The 19,464-nt window shown below is 39.3% G+C and overlaps 1 protein-coding gene across 2 annotated transcripts in view; it reads left to right on the top strand.

Moving 5' to 3' along the window:
- Positions 1 to 19,464, top strand: part of nlgn3a (neuroligin 3a) — a 424,008-nt gene that overhangs the window by 309,086 nt on the left and 95,458 nt on the right. The gene's annotated exons all lie outside the window — the stretch shown is intronic.

Here is a 19,464-nt window from a genome sequence, read left to right as displayed (position 1 = left end):
CAGTGTGGTGCTTCACTGTGGTTGATATAAATCAAGGCTGCATGCTTTTGGGGGTGTCATAATTAGTGTTTTATTTGCAGTTGTGGGAAATTTCTGTTGCACAGTGTTTTTATTACTGGCATTTTGTTCTGGAATAAAGACTAATTGTAAGTTGCCAATTGTGAGCATATAAGCTACAGTTGGCCTACAGTATAATTGATTTTTGGTGGTATTACATACGTATGGTTGAGAGCTTGAGTTTTCAGGCCAAACTGTTTGAACAGAATAAAATCTGCAGCATGTCCATTATAAGACTAGTATGTAGTTTAAAACTTGGGATACAACAGAACTTTCAGTTATAAAACATATTTTAGAAAGGATATCCTGATGTTCATCCATTGTATATGTTCAGATAATTATCACTTGACCTGATAAATAGTGATTGCTAACAGAAAAAAAAGTAGTCCACAGTCTCTGTATTTCTATATTGAAAGATGATGGAGGCTCAAACTGAAATGAGACCATTTCAGCAATTTCGCTTTGCTTCTTATTATAAAACATTTTCTGTGCTCCTCCACTGCATTTTGCATCAAAGCGTTACTAATTGCTTTGATTTCCTTAAATTAATATGACTGCTTTTGGATTTATATTCCATCTATTTTATTATTTTCTAGCCATATTTTTTTCTTCATACACCATCATGCCATGCTTCATGTAGCATGGTACGATACAGCCACCTCAACCCGCTCTCTTTCCCCTTTCAGTAAATTGGATATTACTGATGCTGATATTTCCCTTGAATAGAAATGTGTGCCCTCCTTGGCATGATGAGATTTAAAAAAAAAAGAGGTGTCGTATAAATTTGAGAGAGATCCTGGGAAATTGAAGCAGGAAGCCCTCTGTCATGAAAAGGGGCTCTGGTGGTGAGTGCTACCAATATCAATCAGACATCTCAACGTTCATCCTTAAAACTGTGATCTTCGTCATCAAATGAAGGATGGTGCAGGAAGTGGCCTGTCAAATAGGGCTGAAGAAGCTGAGGGGAATACCAAGCAAGTGAAAGCCCGTAATGTGCACTTTCTAACCTTGTACGGTAACAAGCAAAGACTCTGCAGCTATACTTTCAGCATAGTTTGTGGAGTGTATAATAAGCGATGTCATGTGTGCTACTAAAACTAGATAGTAATTTCAACTTTGTGTATATTGTATATTAGACTTGTGCCATTTACCAGCATTGAGACCATTGGTCAGTGTCAAATATAAATGCTGAAATAGTGTCATTTAAATGTTGTATAAACCTGGTCCACTCAAGAAAAATGGAAAATAGATCAGATGAGGTTACATATGCTAAATAAGAGATTAAATGAGGCCTTGCTCTCATCTGACAATGTTCCTCCTGTGTGAAGTTAAGTTAAAGTCCTTCCCGCGCCATGTGGCACATTGGGCAGCACCGATCTCCATTTCCGCAGCCCTCAGCCTCTCGCCTATTACATAGCTAGGGTTACAGTGGGGGGCTAGTCCTCTGGTAACCACGAGAGTTTAACTCCCCACGCACATCTGTATTGCAGCATACCTTGCCAGATGGTAGTAGGTACCATTTTTATGATGGTCTTTGGTATGACCCAACCATGAATAGAACTCCCAATCTCCCGATCAAGAGGTGGACACGCTACCACTAGGCCACTAGTCAGTCCCCCTGTGTGAACCAATTGTAAATTAACAGCTCAAAGTAGAGGTATGAATGAGGTCCAGTGGGTCTCAGAGATGGATTCTAAGGTGGTTTGGGACACATATGACCACATAACATTTATAGCATGAACCCAAAAGCATTTTGATGCATCCCAGACAGCAGCGAAAGACCACATAATCAACTACATCATTGTCTTATTCAGAAAATATGTAAGCTGCTATTTGTAGCTTCTTTCGCCACCTCATTCCCATTCATTTCTCAGGTTCATTAGCAGACTACATGAAACTTTTGAAAAAGCCCATGAAAGTATATGAGATATGATTTGCAGGACATTACTGCCTGAAAACATATGTAGCAGAAGACTGATGCAATACAGTTTGCAGGAAAACTATGTATGAAATCCAACTACAAGTAGTCACTGGAGATGCATTCAGAATGGCAGGTCTAAACAGCTATGTGTTTCAGATATCCACTTGTCCACTTATTTGGCAGTTAAAAAGGTGCATCTGTAATTAGGTACATTTGTATATACACTCATTGCTTATGTTACCATATAGGCCACTTTGTAGGTATACAGCATTTGATTGTTGCTGTGTACCATCTATCAGCTCCCTATACCATGTTCATCAGTGGAAATTTCCTCCACCAAAGGACCAATGCTGATCATATATTACTGGGGTGATGAGCCATTCAGCTAGATTCAGCACACCAGTTTTATTGGACCACTATGCATATCACCCTTCATGATTATTGGTCCCCTTTGTAAAGATTGGTAAAAAAAAAAAAAGTTAGAAGAAAATCCACCTTTTGGTGAAGTAGCTTCATCTGATACTGAAAAAAATGAAGAAAAAAAATCCAACCATTAATTGAAATAAATGTATTCAGAGAAACACAAATCCCTCACAAAGCCCACAGGCTTGCTCATTGGGGATAGATTAGGGATAAAATTAGCTCATGTTTTAAGTCGTTCAAATTCTGTAAAGCTGCTTTGCGACAATGTTTATTGTTAAAAGTGCTATACAAATAAACTTGACTTGACTTGACTCATCAAGAAATACAAAAACACATGTGCCACTGGGTGGTGTAGTGGTTAGCGCTGTCGCCTCACAGCAAGAAGGTCTGGGTTCGTGCCCCGTGGCCGGCGAGGGCCTTTCTGTGTGGAGTTTGCATGTTGTCTGCGTGGGTTTCCTCCGGGTGCTCCGGTTTCCTCCACAGTTCAAAGACATGCAGGTTAGGTTAACTGGTGACTCTAAATTGACTGTAGGTGTGAATGGTTGTCTGTGTCTATGTGTCAGCCCTGTGATGACCTGGCGACTTGTCCAGGGTGTACCCCGCCTTTTGCCCATAGTCAGCTGGGATAGGCTCCAGCTTGCCCGTGACCCTGTAGAACAGGATAAAGCAGCTAGAGATAATGAGATGAGATGAGACATGTGCCACTATTACTGGCACCCCTGCATTTAATACTTTGTACAACCTCCCTTTGCCAGTAAAACAGCACTGAGTCTTCTCCTATAACATGTTCTAAGGTTGGAGTATACAGAACAGGGCATGTGAGACCATTCCTCTTTACACAATCTTGACAGATCAGCCAGAGTCCTCGGCCCTCTCTTGTACACTCTCCTCTTCAGCTCGCACCACAGGTTTTCAATGGGGTTCAGGTCAGGAGACTGAGATAGCCATGGCAGAAGCTTTATTATGTAGCCAGCTAACCATTTTTGTGTTGATTTGGACACATGCTTCGGATTATTGTCCTGCTGGAATTAAAATGTCCTGGTATTTCATGGAGTCCCTGATGCCATGTACTCTAACAAGGTTTCCAGGGTCTTTGGAGGAAAAACAGCCCCAAAACATCACAAAACTTCCACCATGTTTTCCAGTTGGGATCAGGTTCTTTTCATTAGAGCCATCCTTCTTTTTACACCAAACCCACCTTGAGTGTTTATTGCCAAAAAGCTAAATTTTTGTTGCATCAGACCATAGAACACGGTTCCAGTCAAAGTTATAGTTTCACAAACTTCAGGTACTTACATTTGTGATTAACTGACAGAAAAAGGCTTTATTTCTGACATCCTTTCCATCCCGTCTGACATCTCTTGACATGGAGGTGGCATCTGATGGTGGTTTTGGAGACTTGGAAACCCTAAGATTTTACTTTTTCTTGTAATTCATCAACAGTGATCCATTTATTTATTTATTTATTTATTTATTGCCTCTCTTACCATCGCCCTTACTGTACGTTAGGGCAAAATAAACTTGGGTCCTCTTCCAGGCAAGTTTGTAACAGTTCCAGATGGTGCGCACTTTTTATTGTTATTACAACCCCGATTCCAAAAAAGTTGGGACAAAGTACAAATTGTAAATAAAAATGGAATGCAATGATGTGGAAGTTTCAAAATTCCATATTCTATTCAGAATAATACATAGATGACATATCAAATGTTTAAACTGAAAAAATGTATCATATCTCATTATCTCTAGCCGCTTTATCCTGTTCTACAGGGTCGCAGGCAAGCTGGAGCCTATCCCAGTTGACGACGGGCGGAAGGCGGGGTACACCCTGGACAAGTTGCCAGGTCATCACAGGGCTGACACATAGACACAGACAACCATTCACACTCACACCTACGTTCAATTTAGAGTCACCAGTTAACCTAACCTGCATGTCTTTGGACTGTGGGGGGAAACCGGAGCACCCGGAGGAAACCCACGTGGACACGGGGAGAACATGCGAACTCCACACGGAAAGGCCCTCGCTGGCCACGGGGCTTGAACCTGGACCTTCTTGCTGTGAGGCGACAGCGCTAACCACTACACCACCGTGCCGCCCCAAAATGTATCATTTAAAGAGAAAAATTTGGTGATTTTAAATTTCATGACAACAACACATCTCAAAAAAGTTGGGACAAGGCCATGTTTACCACTGTGAGACATCCCCTTTTCTCTTTACAACAGTCTGTAAACATCTGGGACTGAGGAGACAAGTTGCTCAAGTTTAGGGATAGGAATGTTAGCCCATTCTTGTCTAATGTAGGATTCTAGTTGCTCAACTGTCTTAGGTCTTTTTTGTCGTATCTTCTGTTTTATGATGTGCCAAATGTTTTCTATGGGTGAAAGATCTGGACTGCAGGCTGGCCAATTCAGTACCCGGACCCTTCTTCTACGCAGCCATGATGCTGTAATTGATGCAGTATATGGTTTGGCATTGTCATGTTGGAAAATGCAAGGTCTTCCCTGAAAGAGACGTCGTCTGCATGGGAGTATGTTGCTCTAGAACCTGGATATAACTTTCAGCATTGATTTTGTCTTTCCAGATGTGTACTGTAAGCTGCCCATGCCACATGCACTAATGCAACCCCATACCATCAGAGATGCAGGCTTCTGAACTGAGCGCTGATAACAACTTGGGCCGTCCTTCTCCTCTTTAGTCCAAATGATACAGCGTCCCTGATTTCCATAAAGAACTTCAAATTTTGATTCGTCTGACCACAGAACAGTTTTCCACTTCACCACAGTCCATTTTAAATGAGCCCAGAGAAACGGCCCAGAGAAGATGTCTGCGCTTCTGGATCATGTTTAGATACGGCTTCTTCTTTGAACTCTAGAGTTTTAGCTGGCAACGGCAGATGGCACAGTGAATTGTGTTCACAGATAATGTTCTCTGGAAATATTCCTGAGCCCATTTTGTGATTTCCAATACAGAAACATGCCTGTATGTGATGCAGTGCCGTCTAAGGGCCCAAAGATCACGGGCACCCAGTATGGTTTTCCGGCCTTGACCCTTACGCACAGAGATTCTTCCACATTCTCTGAATCTTTTGATGATATTATGCACTGTAGATGATGATATGTTCAAACTCTTTGCAATTTTACACTGTCGAACTCCTTTCTGATATTGCTCCACTATTTGTCGGCGCAGAATTAGGGGGATTGGTGATCCTCTTTCCATCTTTACTTCTGAGAGCCGCTGCCATTCCAAGATGCTCTTTTTATACCCAGTCATGTTAATGACCTATTGCCAGTTGACCTAATGAGTTGCAATTTGGTCCTCCAGCTGTTCCTTTTTTGTACCTTTAACTTTTCCAGCCTCTTATTGCCCCTGTCCCAACTTTTTTGAGATGTGCTGCTGTCATGAAATTTCAAATGAGCCAATATTTGGCATGAAATTTCAAAATGTCTCACTTTTGACATTTGATATGTTGTCTATGTTCTATTGTGAATACAATATCAGTTTTTGAGATTTGTAAATTATTACATTCCATTTTTATTTACAATTTGTACTTTGTCCCAACTTTTTTGGAATCGGCGTTGTATTATTATTATTATTATTATTATTATTATTATTATTGCCCTAACAGTAGAAATTGACATTTTCAGGCAAGTAGCTATGTTTTTATAACCATTCCCTGATTTATGAAGATCAACACATTTCTCCCTCATTTGGTTTGTGTGTTCTCTTATCTTTCCCACGTTGATGGATGTCTAAAGGAATTTGGCCGCTTTTTTTTTCAGTGTCACCTATTTGTATTCAAGTTAATCAGGAAGTCATGGATTACAGCTTGAAAGGTTCTACACACTCCAATCAACTCAAATATGTACAATTTAAATGGGAAACATGCTTCAGTTACATTGTGTTCACTATAATTTCCAAGGGTGCCAATAATAGTGGCACATGTGTTTTTGTTGAAAATAATTATTTCTAGATGGGGGATTTGTTTTTCTCAGAATAAATGTTTCAATTAAAGTTTGGATTTCTCCTCATTTTTTTCAGTGTGAGATGAAGGTACTTCACCAAAAGGATGGATTTTTTTTCTAACCCTTTGTACTAATCTTTACCAGGGGTGCCAGTAATTGTGGAGGGCACTATACTGTAGGTGTACATTGAGAATTTTGCATGCACAGTCAACTGCAGCTTCTGGCCACAGAGACAATTAGCCAGAGAGATTTAGTTGGTAGACGTTCCTCAAATTAGCAGTTGTTTAAAAAAATTACTACTCATACTTGTAACAAAGCCCCATGCATTGTCAGTGTTACTACAGTAGTGGGAATTTTGCACCACCTAAATAGTAACTGGTCAGTGGTGGTCTTATAGTGGTGCTTTTCCAATGTATGGGGTATAGAGGAAATTAATTATAGCAAATATACTTTTGAATTGTACCTGTATACTTGGTTTACCTGGAAATAGCCAGTGAGTGTAGATAAAAAATGCTGATTTTGTTTTTTACCTGGCCTTTTACTTCTTAATTAGACCCAGCACCCTCTGGTGCACATCAGGTTGTAGGTCATGTAGTACATTGTCCTCTGAGACTATTCTTCCCTTTTTTCCATCACTCAGTTTAAATAATTTCCTACACTTTGATCTGCCTGCTTCTATTTGTTAATTCTGTATAATTTAAAAACATAAGCTATGACATTACCAGCTAATTCTGTACATTGTAAGGTTGGGCTTGTGAAAGGCACTTATTTTTATGGTATTGTCAAATACAAACCAAAACAGAGCTAAAATGGCTATTGAAGGCATCAGCAATCCAGTGATCAAGCACCACCTATTTATTTTCACCACATTGCACAAGAATAAACTTTTACCTGAAGCCCATCAGTGACAAATATCATGGGTCAAATCAGCAAACAGAGAGCCAGGTTCAGTCACGCAGAGCCATGTGGGTTGTGTGAGATTGAGGGTGCTGCTTGTTTGTCCAATGTGTGTGTGCATGATGGTGTTAATGAGGCCACTGTGACCTGTCTCCTCCACACAGTGTGGCTCTGCAGCACAGGTAACCTGCTGTTTCCTGCTTGCAGCACGTGACTCTTCATCCTTTGTCCAAATTCAAGTTTAAGGCTCAGTTTTTAATGCATATATTGAACTTTCACACAAAGGAGAGCACAAGGTTCTATGTTTGATCTCGGCTCTATCTTGGTATTGTAATCACATTATCTTGATGATAGGCACCAGGCAAAAATGGGTCATTAGAGGCAGGAACTGGAGGGTCTTATGTGACTTTGTGGTTTAATGGGATTCAACACATGCAACCATAGAATCTGAGGAAATGACATCTCCTTTCTCTTTTTTCCATTTTCCAAGCATCAATGGCAAAATGGAAGGAGAGAAAGAGAATGAGAGAGCAGTTCTCCAAGACATTAGATGTCTCATATGTTACTATCCATTTGGCATCATGGCTTGCTCTAATTGAGCACATATAGGGTTTTTTTTCTTCCACTCTCTTCATAACGATTATGATGCTGAATGAGAGATGGCTCCAGCGCATGCCTGTGGAATACTAAGCACCAGCAAGTTGAGATGTACATGCTTATTAGGTCAGGGAGGATGTGGGCTACCAGCATTGCCAGTGAAGGTTGTTGCTATTTTTTTCCCCTTTCCAGTAACTAATCAGCCTAAAAGCTCTGCTGGTGAGGAGGTGTCCCCCTTTTAATGGAATGCCTCATACATTAAGAACAGAAGGCCTAGTAGTTGGAGGAGTCCATGTGACCATGTCAGCTTTCATTTTTATTAAGACTTTAGGGTTATTGAGGACCATAAATGTGCCTGCTTGAACTGGGCTAGTTTTATTAGGAGGATGCCATGAATGCAGGGAGTTTTGTGGCTTGAAGCACTTTAATGTCATTAAGAAAATGAGCCTCCTGTTAAAGCACAGCCAATGTAAAGATGTAGTTTGGTATTTCAGATGAAAATGTCATGAAACACAATAGTGCATGGGAATGCATTACATGATCTAGCAAAACAACCAATAGCACCACATACAACACATAAGGGACATAACTCAAGATAGCCTGTTTTGTGCTATAAAAACATGATTGTTTTATCTACAATATTTGCAAAAGGACAGATGGAGAAGCTACAGAGGCAGTTCTGGAATCATCTCCCCATTAGTTACAGCCTCAGCCTAGTTTCTAAGTGAGATTATTTGCATTTAGTGTTTTCTCTAATACATATGATAAAGTAAGTATCATATTTTTATACCCCCTTTTTTGAAGATATTCTTGCATTCAAGCACCACCTTTCTTTTGAAATAATGGAAACATCATTAGCATCCGGGCTGCCATGTTGCTTTTCGTAATTGCTCCTCATGTTATTAAGACATGCAGAAGAATTCTTGTGTACAAAGTATGTGCATCAAGAATTGTATTTCCAACATACATTACTTAAGTCTAGGGGAGTTTAATGATTCGGGCTTTAATGTCATGTTTAAACTGAAACTCCTGGATCTTATGATTGACCTCAAGTGTGCAATGGGATGTGCGTGCGCACTCACGCGCACACACACACACATATTCTTGTACTTCTATCTTTGTGGGGACACTCATTGGCATAATGCATTCCCTCGCCCCTTACCCTAACCTTAACCATCGCAACTAAATGCCTAACCCCAACACTTACCCTAACCGAAACTTAATTCTAACCTGAACCATAAAAGTAAGTCTTAACTCACAAACAGCCCTTTGAAGAAGTGAGGACTAGAAATGTCTTCACTTCTCAAAAATGCCCCAATTTATTGTTGGTTTATAAATAAATAAAAATAAACATATTCCAGTCCTCAATATATAGCAAGTGTACACACACACACACACACACACACACACACACACACACTACTAAATAATCCTTACCTAGAATCTTTGAGCCCAGGGCTATGAATTTTTTCCAGTCCTGGTGCTATTGACTGCTTGTATGACCCCATTAAAAATAGGTTAAAATGTAATGCACAAAGAACTGCAAAGAGAGGAGACAAAACGCATCAGTACTTCTTCTCTAAAGCGACTGCCTGTGTTTGACCTATGGAAATTCTAAAGGTCTGGCATTCTCTGTTCTGGTCCACTTCTTCTGAAATGAAACCTGCAGGACAAAAGCCAGGCTAAGTTATAGATGGCTGCAGCCAGAGTAAACATTTCGAGATCATACTTTATTATGCAGGTATCATAACATAACAGCCTCCTATCGCTACAACTGTGCTGCCAGTAAATGTCAGCCGATATCACAGCAAAAAAAAAAAAAAGGAATGTGAATCAAGCACTCCCTGTATAGACACTGATTATTGTATTGAATAGAACTAAAAGCCATTGTTGTGGAAATATAATTCTCTGGCACCGTGTAAGAGAAAAATCTATTGTTGAGTACCTTCATCTCAGACATGTCAGATTTATACAGGGCCATGTTGCCATAAACTTATGCTTGTGTTCACCTGCAAAGTAAAGCCTTCTAGCTTTTTACTCCCTGCTTTATTGTTTATTGTTCATTTATTTAACAAGGACAGTAGTGGTAAACATTCTTACATTCAAAGCATCCGATGTAATATACGTAGAGTTTCTAGCTATAGTTAATTTGGCTTTTATGACAGGAATTGATCATCTATAAAGCCTCATAAGCCTTATTTAGAGTGGTTTATTCTTATGTGGAATAATGTCAATATTACTGGAATGTCTAAGATTTTAGTCCTGTCCAAAACTGTCATGTCAGTAATTTTTTATGGACTGCATGTGTATACATCTGGAAAGATTACATCATCATTTACCTCATATAAAATGCCTAGTAGAAATAATCTCAGATAATATACACCCTGTCTGAATAGGTTCAGTGCTTTCCAACAGTATATTCTGTTGAAAAAGAGGTGCCATTTTCACTTGAAAAAATACACTGCAGGAAGCAATTTCTTTTGTCTCCTGCCAAAAGAACAAACACACTGTTGAAAACACAGAACAATAAAATATAGACAATGTTTGAAAGTATTTATCAAAGAAACAGAATGACTAATTATCAATGCAAATTGCAAGGCCACAAGCCCTACAACCCAAGCTTTTATTAAAGGTCAAAACAATTAGTTTTGTATTAAAGTGGGGTATACTGGATGTACAACCCCAATTCCAAAAAAGTTGGGACAAAGTACAAATTGTAAATAAAAACAGAATGCAATAATTTACAAATCTCAAAAACTGATATTGTATTCACAATAGAACATAGACAACATATCAAATGTCGAAACTGAGACATTTTGAAATTTCATGCCAAATATTGGCTCATTTGAAATTTCATGACAGCAACACATCTCAAAAAAGTTGGGACAGGGGCAATAAGAGGTTGGAAAAGTTAAAGGTACAAAAAAGGAACAGCTGGAGGACCAAATTGCAACTCATTAGGTCAATTGGCAATAGGTCATTAACATGACTGGGTATAAAAAGGGCATCTTGGAGTGGCAGCGGCTCTCAGAAGTAAAGATGGGAAGAGGATCACCAATCCCCCTAATTCTGCGCTGACAAATAGTGGAGCAATATCAGAAAGGAGTTCGACAGTGTAAAATTGCAAAGAGTTTGAACATATCATTATCACATACAGGCATGCTTCTGTATTGGAAATCACAAAATGGGCTCAGGAATATTTCCAGAGAACATTATCTGTGAACACAATTCACCGTGCCATCCGCCGTTGCCAGCTAAAACTCTATAGTTCAAAGAAGAAGCCATATCTAAACATGATCCAGAAGCAGACATCTTCTCTGGGCCAAAGCTCATTTAAAATGGACTGTGGCAAAGTGGAAAACTGTTCTGTGGTCAGACAAATCAAAATTTGAAGTTCTTTATGGAAATCAGGGACGCCGTGTCATTCGGACTAAAGAGGAGAAGGACGACCCGAGTTGTTATCAGCGCTCAGTTCAGAAGCCTGCATCTCTGATGGTATGGGGTTGCATTAGTGCGTGTGGCATGGGCAGCTTACACATCTGGAAAGACACCATCAGTGCTGAAAGGTATCTCCAGGTTCTAGAGCAACATATGCTCCCATCCAGATGACGTCTCTTTCAGGGAAGACCTTGCATTTTCCAACATGACAATGCCAAACCACATACTGCATCAATTACAGCATCATGGCTGTGCAGAAGAAGGGTCCGGGTACTGAACTGGCCAGCCTGCAGTCCAGATCTTTCACCCATAGAAAACATTTGGCGCATCATAAAACAGAAGATAGGACAAAAAAGACCTAAAACAGTTGAGCAACTAGAATCCTACATTAGACAAGAATGGGTTAACATTCCTATCCCTAAACTTGAGCAACTTGTCTCCTCAGTCCCCAGACATTTACAGACTGTTGTAAAGAGAAAAGCGGATGTCTCACAGTGGTAAACATGGCCTTGTCCCAACTTTTTTGAGATGTGTTGTTGTCATGAAATTTAAAATCACCTAATTTTTCTCTTTAAATGATACATTTTGTGAGTTTAAACATTTGATATGTCATCTATGTTCTATTCTGAATAAAATATGGAATTTTGAAACGTCCACATCATTGCATTCCGTTTTTATTTACGATTTGTACTTTGTCCCAACTTTTTTGGAATCGGGGTTGTAGTATGCATGGAATTATTTGTGTGACAACCATGCCAAGATACTCCCATACCTGTGATTTATGCAGAGATTGCTTGTCCAGTGCAATTCAATCATAACTAATATAGACATATGTCCAGAAATCATATCTTATCCCAAAAGTACTTAAGATGAACAAAATACACTTAAAACAAGCTGCTTGTACAATTATAGGCGATGACATGGAAAAAAAATACGATATGAATCGGGAACAGCTGTTAATGTGTAGAACAGCCTCAATTGTTGGTAGCATGATTTACACAAAGCGTTGGAAATGCTAGAAACTCTTGTGTGAAATTCAACAGTGTCTGAAATATTCAAAGTAGTCTGTCTGGCACCAACAACCATCTCCATGGCAACCATCATCTCAATTCTGATGTTAGATATGAACATTAACTGAAGATCTTGACCTGTATTGGTCTGCATTTTCTGCATTGCATTGCTACTACAGGATTGGCATAATTGAATAAAATGAGCAGGTTTACAGACAATCAAATGTCTCTAGAGTCTACACAGAATTGTGTGGGAGGGGAAAAAATAAAAACAAGTGAGCGGCACATTTGCAGACAGAAACGTCTTGTTGATGAGAGAGGTCAAAGAAGAATGGTCAGATTGGTTTCAGCTGACAGGAAGGTTCCATTAACTGGAATAACCAACAGCAGAAGACCACATCAAGTTCTACTCCTGTCAGCTAAGGACATGAATCTGAGGTTAGAGTGGGCACAGGTTCAACAAAACTGGACAGGTGAAGCCTGGAAATACTGTATGTTGTTTGGTTTGATCAGTCTCAATTTCTGCAGATATTTGGATCAGAATTTGGTGTAAACATCATGAATCCATCTTGTCTTGTGTCAACAGGCTGGTGTTGGTTGGATAATGGTCTAGGGAAAGTTTTGGCACTTGTTGGGTCCCTTAATACCAATTAAGCTTTTTTTTTTTTTTATAACACAGCTTACCTGAGTATTGTGTTGTTGACCATGTGCCACAAATTAGCCATCTTATATTGGCTACTTCCAGCATGAAATACTCCACATCACAAAGCACGAGTCATCTCCACTTGATTCCATGAACGTACAGTGAATTCAGTGTTGTTAAAGGTCTCACCTGTCACGATATCTGAATCCAGTATAGCATCTTTGGGATGTGGTAGAATAGGAGATTTGCAGCATGAAAGTGCAGCTGGCAAATGTGGAAATTCTTTTGAAATTCTGATCCAACATCTTGTGGAATCTGTACCATGAAGATTTGAGGCTACGCTGAAAGCAAAGAGAGTTCTCCCAAGGTTTGTATGGTGTCCCTAATAAAGTGTCTGGTGAGTGTGTATGTTGTTATGTTATATAGGCCTGTTTGCATTTCTGATGGTAGAGTATTCCATAGTTATATGCCTTTTGAATTCTGCATGCTGAAAGTCTACAGATACTGCTTGCTGCAGAGAGCAGCCTTGATGCGTGGTGAGCTCTTGCCTCAGCTGAAAATCCAGATAATTAAATCAGTTGGATTAGATGTCTAACCCAGCCTTTGTTTAGCACATGGGACACTTTATATGTACCTTTTCTACTCACTCATTCACAGACTGACACTGCTTCTTACTGTCCTGTCTGGAAAGACTTTTCTAATCCAAGTGTTTTACTACAAAGCTAGCAAGAAGATATGTTAACTACAGATGAATTGAGCAAATATTTCTCATTATGAGATTATGATAAATGCAAAATAAGATTATTAATTCTATTTCTAGACTTTTTTTCTCATTTCATACTTGAAATCATATGTACAGATTTTACCATTTTTTATTACTATTTACAGATCATTTAGATTTTAGCAATGACTGTAAAAAAAAACAAACAAACCATGGATGGCATGGCCCCATGCCCTTCCATTCTATAGAAATGAAGCTAAAATTCCTCTGCTATGTTAAGTTTGGTGCCAGAGTCGAGATGAGAGTTGAAGTCTGGTATACATTTGGTAGGCCCACCCCCTTGTCCCAATACCAAGGTCCAGTGCATCACAGGAGGTGGTCAGTGACTTAATTCCCAAGTGTATCCATGTCTTCTTACAATATAGTCAAATAACATTTTTAAAATGTTTTAAAATTTCTGAGGGGAAATTAAAAATGTGTAGATCTCAGCATGGACAAAACTAACAGCTTGAATTAAACACTTTCGATGGAAAGACAGTTTCACTGAGAAAACTGACAAGGAAAACAGGCTATTTTGTCATTGAAACACATGGGGATGGGCGGTGCTACACATTATCCTGCAGCCAGCCAGTAGGGTGCTAGACCTAGATGCAATTTTTAGTGATGTTACACCTTCCGTGTTTAATACAGTCATTGGGTTCAAGCATTTATTTCTAGACAGAAGCAAATAGAAATCTGCCAATAGAATAATAAATTTTCAAACTTGGAATTAGAAAGAAATGTCTAGAAATAGGTTTAATAATCTTATATTTGCTTTACGATAATCTCAGAATGAGAAATATTTGATAAATTTGACTATAATTTTTTGATTGTCTCATTGACACAGTTTCTTCCACTAACTTCTTAAAATTATTAATTTGTATAAACAGACACACGGGGGGTCCAGTTTATTTGAAAAATATATCCAAGCATATAAAGTCATGTGCTCAAAAAATTATTTTTGTACTTTTTCTCTTTTGGGGAAAAAAAAATTCACAATTTTGCCCCAAAGAGTCAGTGACAGTTAAAAGTACCTCATGGATAAGGGAATTAGTTTTTGTATGTCAAAACTACCAGTGAAGCAGCAGCCATAGAAGCTGAAGATGCTGACTGGCAGTGTATGTAGATACTCTGTTTGTGTCACACCAAATAGTTCATGAAGAATAGGCTGTCATGACTGATAGAAAATGAAGGACTAAGGTGTAAAGAAGAACCATATATCCTGGATGTAGTGTAGCTCAGAACTCTGCTTCCACAGAAACAACGCAGTGACAGATTGCCAGTCTGTGGGAGTATAGTTCATTCAGAGACTGTAGCCATCACTCTGTAGCACCCTTGCTGCAGCCTGCTTGAGCCTTTAAAGCATAACACAAAGAGCGAGAAGCAGTCACTTTGTAGCGGTCTTTCCCAATCCTGTTATAGCACTGAAATTTTTAGTGTTCTGACACATTAACTAATCTTATTACCTAATTATTGAACCATGTATGAGTTGTATAGGATATACTACAACAGAAAAAAAAAACCCACACCAAATTACAGTACAAGAACTAATGCAAACTGGCATGTAACCAGGCTACCTGTTTGAAACCTGGACGCAACTGTTCATGGAGCTATATCACCCTCTATCAATGTGTTAATGAACAGTAAGACCACAGGTGCTAGACTTAGGTCAGTTCGTAGAAATTGCTTTAATATGAAACTGGAAAAGGAACACAAAGGTTTTAATAGTTTGAATAATAATTAAATTTAAACATTGATCATCAATACTCAAACCTTAAGGTGGAAATCTGGAAAAACAGGGCCTGGTCAGGGGTAAAGGTGTTCCTATTAAGGAGGCTGGCAAGCATACATATATTCAAATAGCTTTTTCAGTGTTTATGAATTCAATAATTCAGTTTCCAAATATTCAAATATATTCAGGTACTTATTCCAGTGCTCAAATTCAGTTTGCAAAATTCTCTTAAAAAGATTGCAAGTTAAGCATCTGCGTACCCCTGATGGGGAAAAACAGTTGCCCGCAGAAAAAGAGACTGTCCACTGATTTAATAGATATTAAGACATTTTTATTCTAGGCTCAATTGTCTTTGCCTGTGTGTTTTTCAATGTAGTAGTGGAGCTTCTTGCGCATGGGGAGCAGAGCCTCATACTTAAGAGAAATGCATTGAGCTGATTTTTGATGGCTTGACTGTACGACGCCCATACAAACAATGTACGTGTACTACCACAGGGAACCCGACCATAAGTGCAAGGCAACATATCTCATAAACACTTGACTACCAGACAACAAAATTTGTATCTTTATTTCTATAAGATAGATGGGTTTTTTTCCAATGATTATTTTTTATTTGCTTTTTAAAAAATAATGTGGGATTATTTACTAACACATTTTATGGAAAATATTCAGGACAGTTTCATATAAAACTAGTCAAAACAGTTTTACTAGTTCACTAGCTTGTTGGACAGTTGACAGTTTCTGTCATGTAAGGGCGATAGACGGATGTAATCGCAGTAAGAATTTTATTGAAAGCACGTTAGCAAACAGATTCGAAATGGAGACAAAGGCAGAGTCTAAAATCAGGCAGTGATCGAGCGAGGCTCAGACAGGATATCAGGGGTAATACAATACTTCACAGTCCAAAAACACAAACAGGGTCAAACCCAGAAAATGGTACAAAGTACAAGGCTTTCACAAAGTCTGTTACGGAGAGTCCTTATATGTATGCACTGTGATTGAGCTCTAATCAGGAACAGGTGCATGCTAATTAGTCCTAATGGCATGCGCATGCTTTGCAGTCTGGCTATGTACTCCAAGCTTCAATGTGCGTGGACATGACACATGTAACCAGACAACTGTTTGACATATCAAGTTTGATATTCAATCATAATTATATAGTAATGATGTAAAGTGAAAGTGCTGGTTCACTGCTGTCCACCAGGCACCCAGCAGAGTCACATGATAATAAATGTTGTGGTGTTGTTTCTGGCGCATGGCATGCGGTGTTAAAGAAAGGAATAAATATGTATTCATAACTGCGAAGCGTAGCTGATTATTGGTATCACTGTCACAAGACAATGCAGCAATTTATTGATGCAAAATACACTACACTACAGAATTTGATGGTTCATCTCATCTCATCTCATTATCTCTAGCCACTTTATCCTTCTACAGGGTCGCAGGCAAGCTGGAGCCTATCCCAGCTGACTACGGGTGAAAGGCGGGGTACACCCTGGACAAGTCGCCAGGTCATCACAGGGCTGACACATAGACACAGACAACCATTCACACTCACATTCACACCTACGGTCAATTTAGAGTCACCAGTTAACCTAACCTGCATGTCTTTGGACTGTGGGGGAAACCGGAGCACCCGGAGGAAACCCACGCAGACACGGGGAGAACATGCAAACTCCACACAGAAAGGCCCTCGCCGGCCCCGGGGCTCGAACCCAGGACCTTCTTGCTGTGAGGCGACAGCGCTAACCACTACACCACCGTGCCACCCTTGATGGTTCATATGATATAATAATTCTATTTAAATTGATTTTGTACCCTTGCAAATATGTTTAAGTTTACACTTATTTGATTCATCACATATTTCATATATGCAGTCAACCCACTTGAGTTCATTGAAACTCACCTAGATCGCTCCCTCACCTAGATCTCAGGCAGTCTTGAGCTGGGTTTGTTTGTTTGTTTGTTTGTTTGTTTGTTTGTTTGTTTGTTTGTGGCGGATTGTTCCTCCTCAGTGGAATTGCTGTGTTCTCGCCTACTCACCTACTTTTCTCATGTTTTTGTGGGTGTTCACACATGCCTCTCCAGGACTCATCTCTGCAAGAGCAATACATTCAATGATGGTATTTAATTAGTTTTCAGAGACATTTTATTATTTCTGTTAAGTACTGGATAATCCATGCTTAATAACATGTCAACTTAGTAGCTACAGCAGTGCTGACAGAAATTGTGAACAGCCACAAAACCAGGTTGTGAGAAAAGGGCCAGGAGTTTTAGTGCCTTTTTTTTTTTTTTTTGAAGTTGTTCTATCTGCTTTAAAGCAGGGTCCCAAGAGGTGGTGATAAAAGTAAGCTTTGGAATCAGAGTGAGTCCAAAAGTACCACTGTGCTGGCGTCACAACCCCTATTGAACCATTTCACTCATGCCACAGTAGGTGCATTAATTTGATATAAGATGACAACAGCAGCTGTACAAGGACAAGAAAAAAATTGGCTCGACCAAAACCATATTCGTATGCCACTGTCAGATATGTAATTTTGCTTGCCCAATCAGCAAAACAGATCCCTCAATCTGTATTTCCTGAAAGAGAGACACTCTAAGGCACATTGGTTTTTGTCATTGATTTTAGGCAAACATTTATGAAAATTCTTAAGGTTTTCAAAACATACAATAATAATCTTCCTACTAGCTGAGTATTTTGCTCAGCAGCTGGTCAGTGCTTTTTAACATGAGAAAGCAGCAAGAAACACTGGTATATGCCTACAGATAATAAAACCTAATAAGGACAAGATAGCAAGAAAACGATGAAAGCAGCTGCCAGAGGTTATAAATGGCTTTGAATGAGCCCTGAATGGATTAGTCTGCAGTGTCATCTTCAGTTTATAAAATAAGTAATCACCTATATTGAAGAAGAGCTGAGGGAATGCATAGCATATTATTGCAATAATTCAATAGCCATATTTATTGCGCTGATATTATTCCCCATGCTTGTTATATGCAAGCATTAATTTGTGGTTGTCTTCCAATAGTTTTGCCGCTGGAGCTTATCTCTTTACAGTACAATGCTCGTAGCCCACATTCAGTGCTGGAGTGCACATTTCTGTCTGGTTTCTTCTGAGACGGCACCTTTCCTCACCACTCTCATTCTGCAGCCTCCTCCACACTTCTCTCTATCTCTCTTTCTCATGTCCCATGTGAGAGAGCAGCTTCTGTGAAAAGCATCCATTATGGCTGGATGCATAGTCGCCTGTGTTGTGAGCGAGGGAGCTGGCACTCCTCAATGCCCACCTGCACAGGAAGCCCAAACACTAACAGCGTGACAGCTGAATGCCCCATTCCTCCCCTTCCAATCCCCCTCCTCCTTTGCCTCGGCCTTCGTGTCAACCGGCTCTTTGTCTGCATCTGATAACATCAAACCTGATCAAAATAAGACCATTCTGGTTAGAGAGTTAAAAGAACCCAACACTATCCATCCGTCTGTGTCTCTTTGATGAAAAACAAACATTAAGGATCCATATTAAAACAATGCAAATAAATCTATGGTATAATTTTGAGGGTCTCCAAAATCTAACACTACTACAGCCACTTAGACAACTATTACAGTAAATGAACAAAACATGGAAGGGCATGCTGTTATCAGAAAAAGCGTTTTATTTCTCTTTTTCCACACCAGTTTTCCAATGATTGTGATTTTTAAATTATTAATGAACATCACTTTGCTATTTTTAAACAAACAAAAAAACAAATTCCTCTGTTCTGAAACCTTTCCCATGGTGGAAAACTTACTGACCTTTACAAAACCCAGATATATATTATTAATCCACACCTTCAGAATCAAGAATTCAACAGTGCTGTGGTATAATTAACAGTTATTCCACGAAATTGAGTCATACCTGAGCTGATAGCCAACGAGGCACATAGTGCCGAGTTGGCTATAACCCATGTACTACAAAATTGAGTGGAATAACTGTTAATTAGACCACATTCACTGGATTTTGAGAAATGGAGCATTTTTATTTTTTGCAA

The sequence above is a fragment of the Neoarius graeffei genome, chromosome 8 (genome assembly GCF_027579695.1).
Source record: "Neoarius graeffei isolate fNeoGra1 chromosome 8, fNeoGra1.pri, whole genome shotgun sequence".
Classification (NCBI taxonomy): Eukaryota; Metazoa; Chordata; class Actinopteri; order Siluriformes; family Ariidae; genus Neoarius; species Neoarius graeffei.
This window is presented reverse-complemented; position numbering and strand designations above follow the sequence as displayed.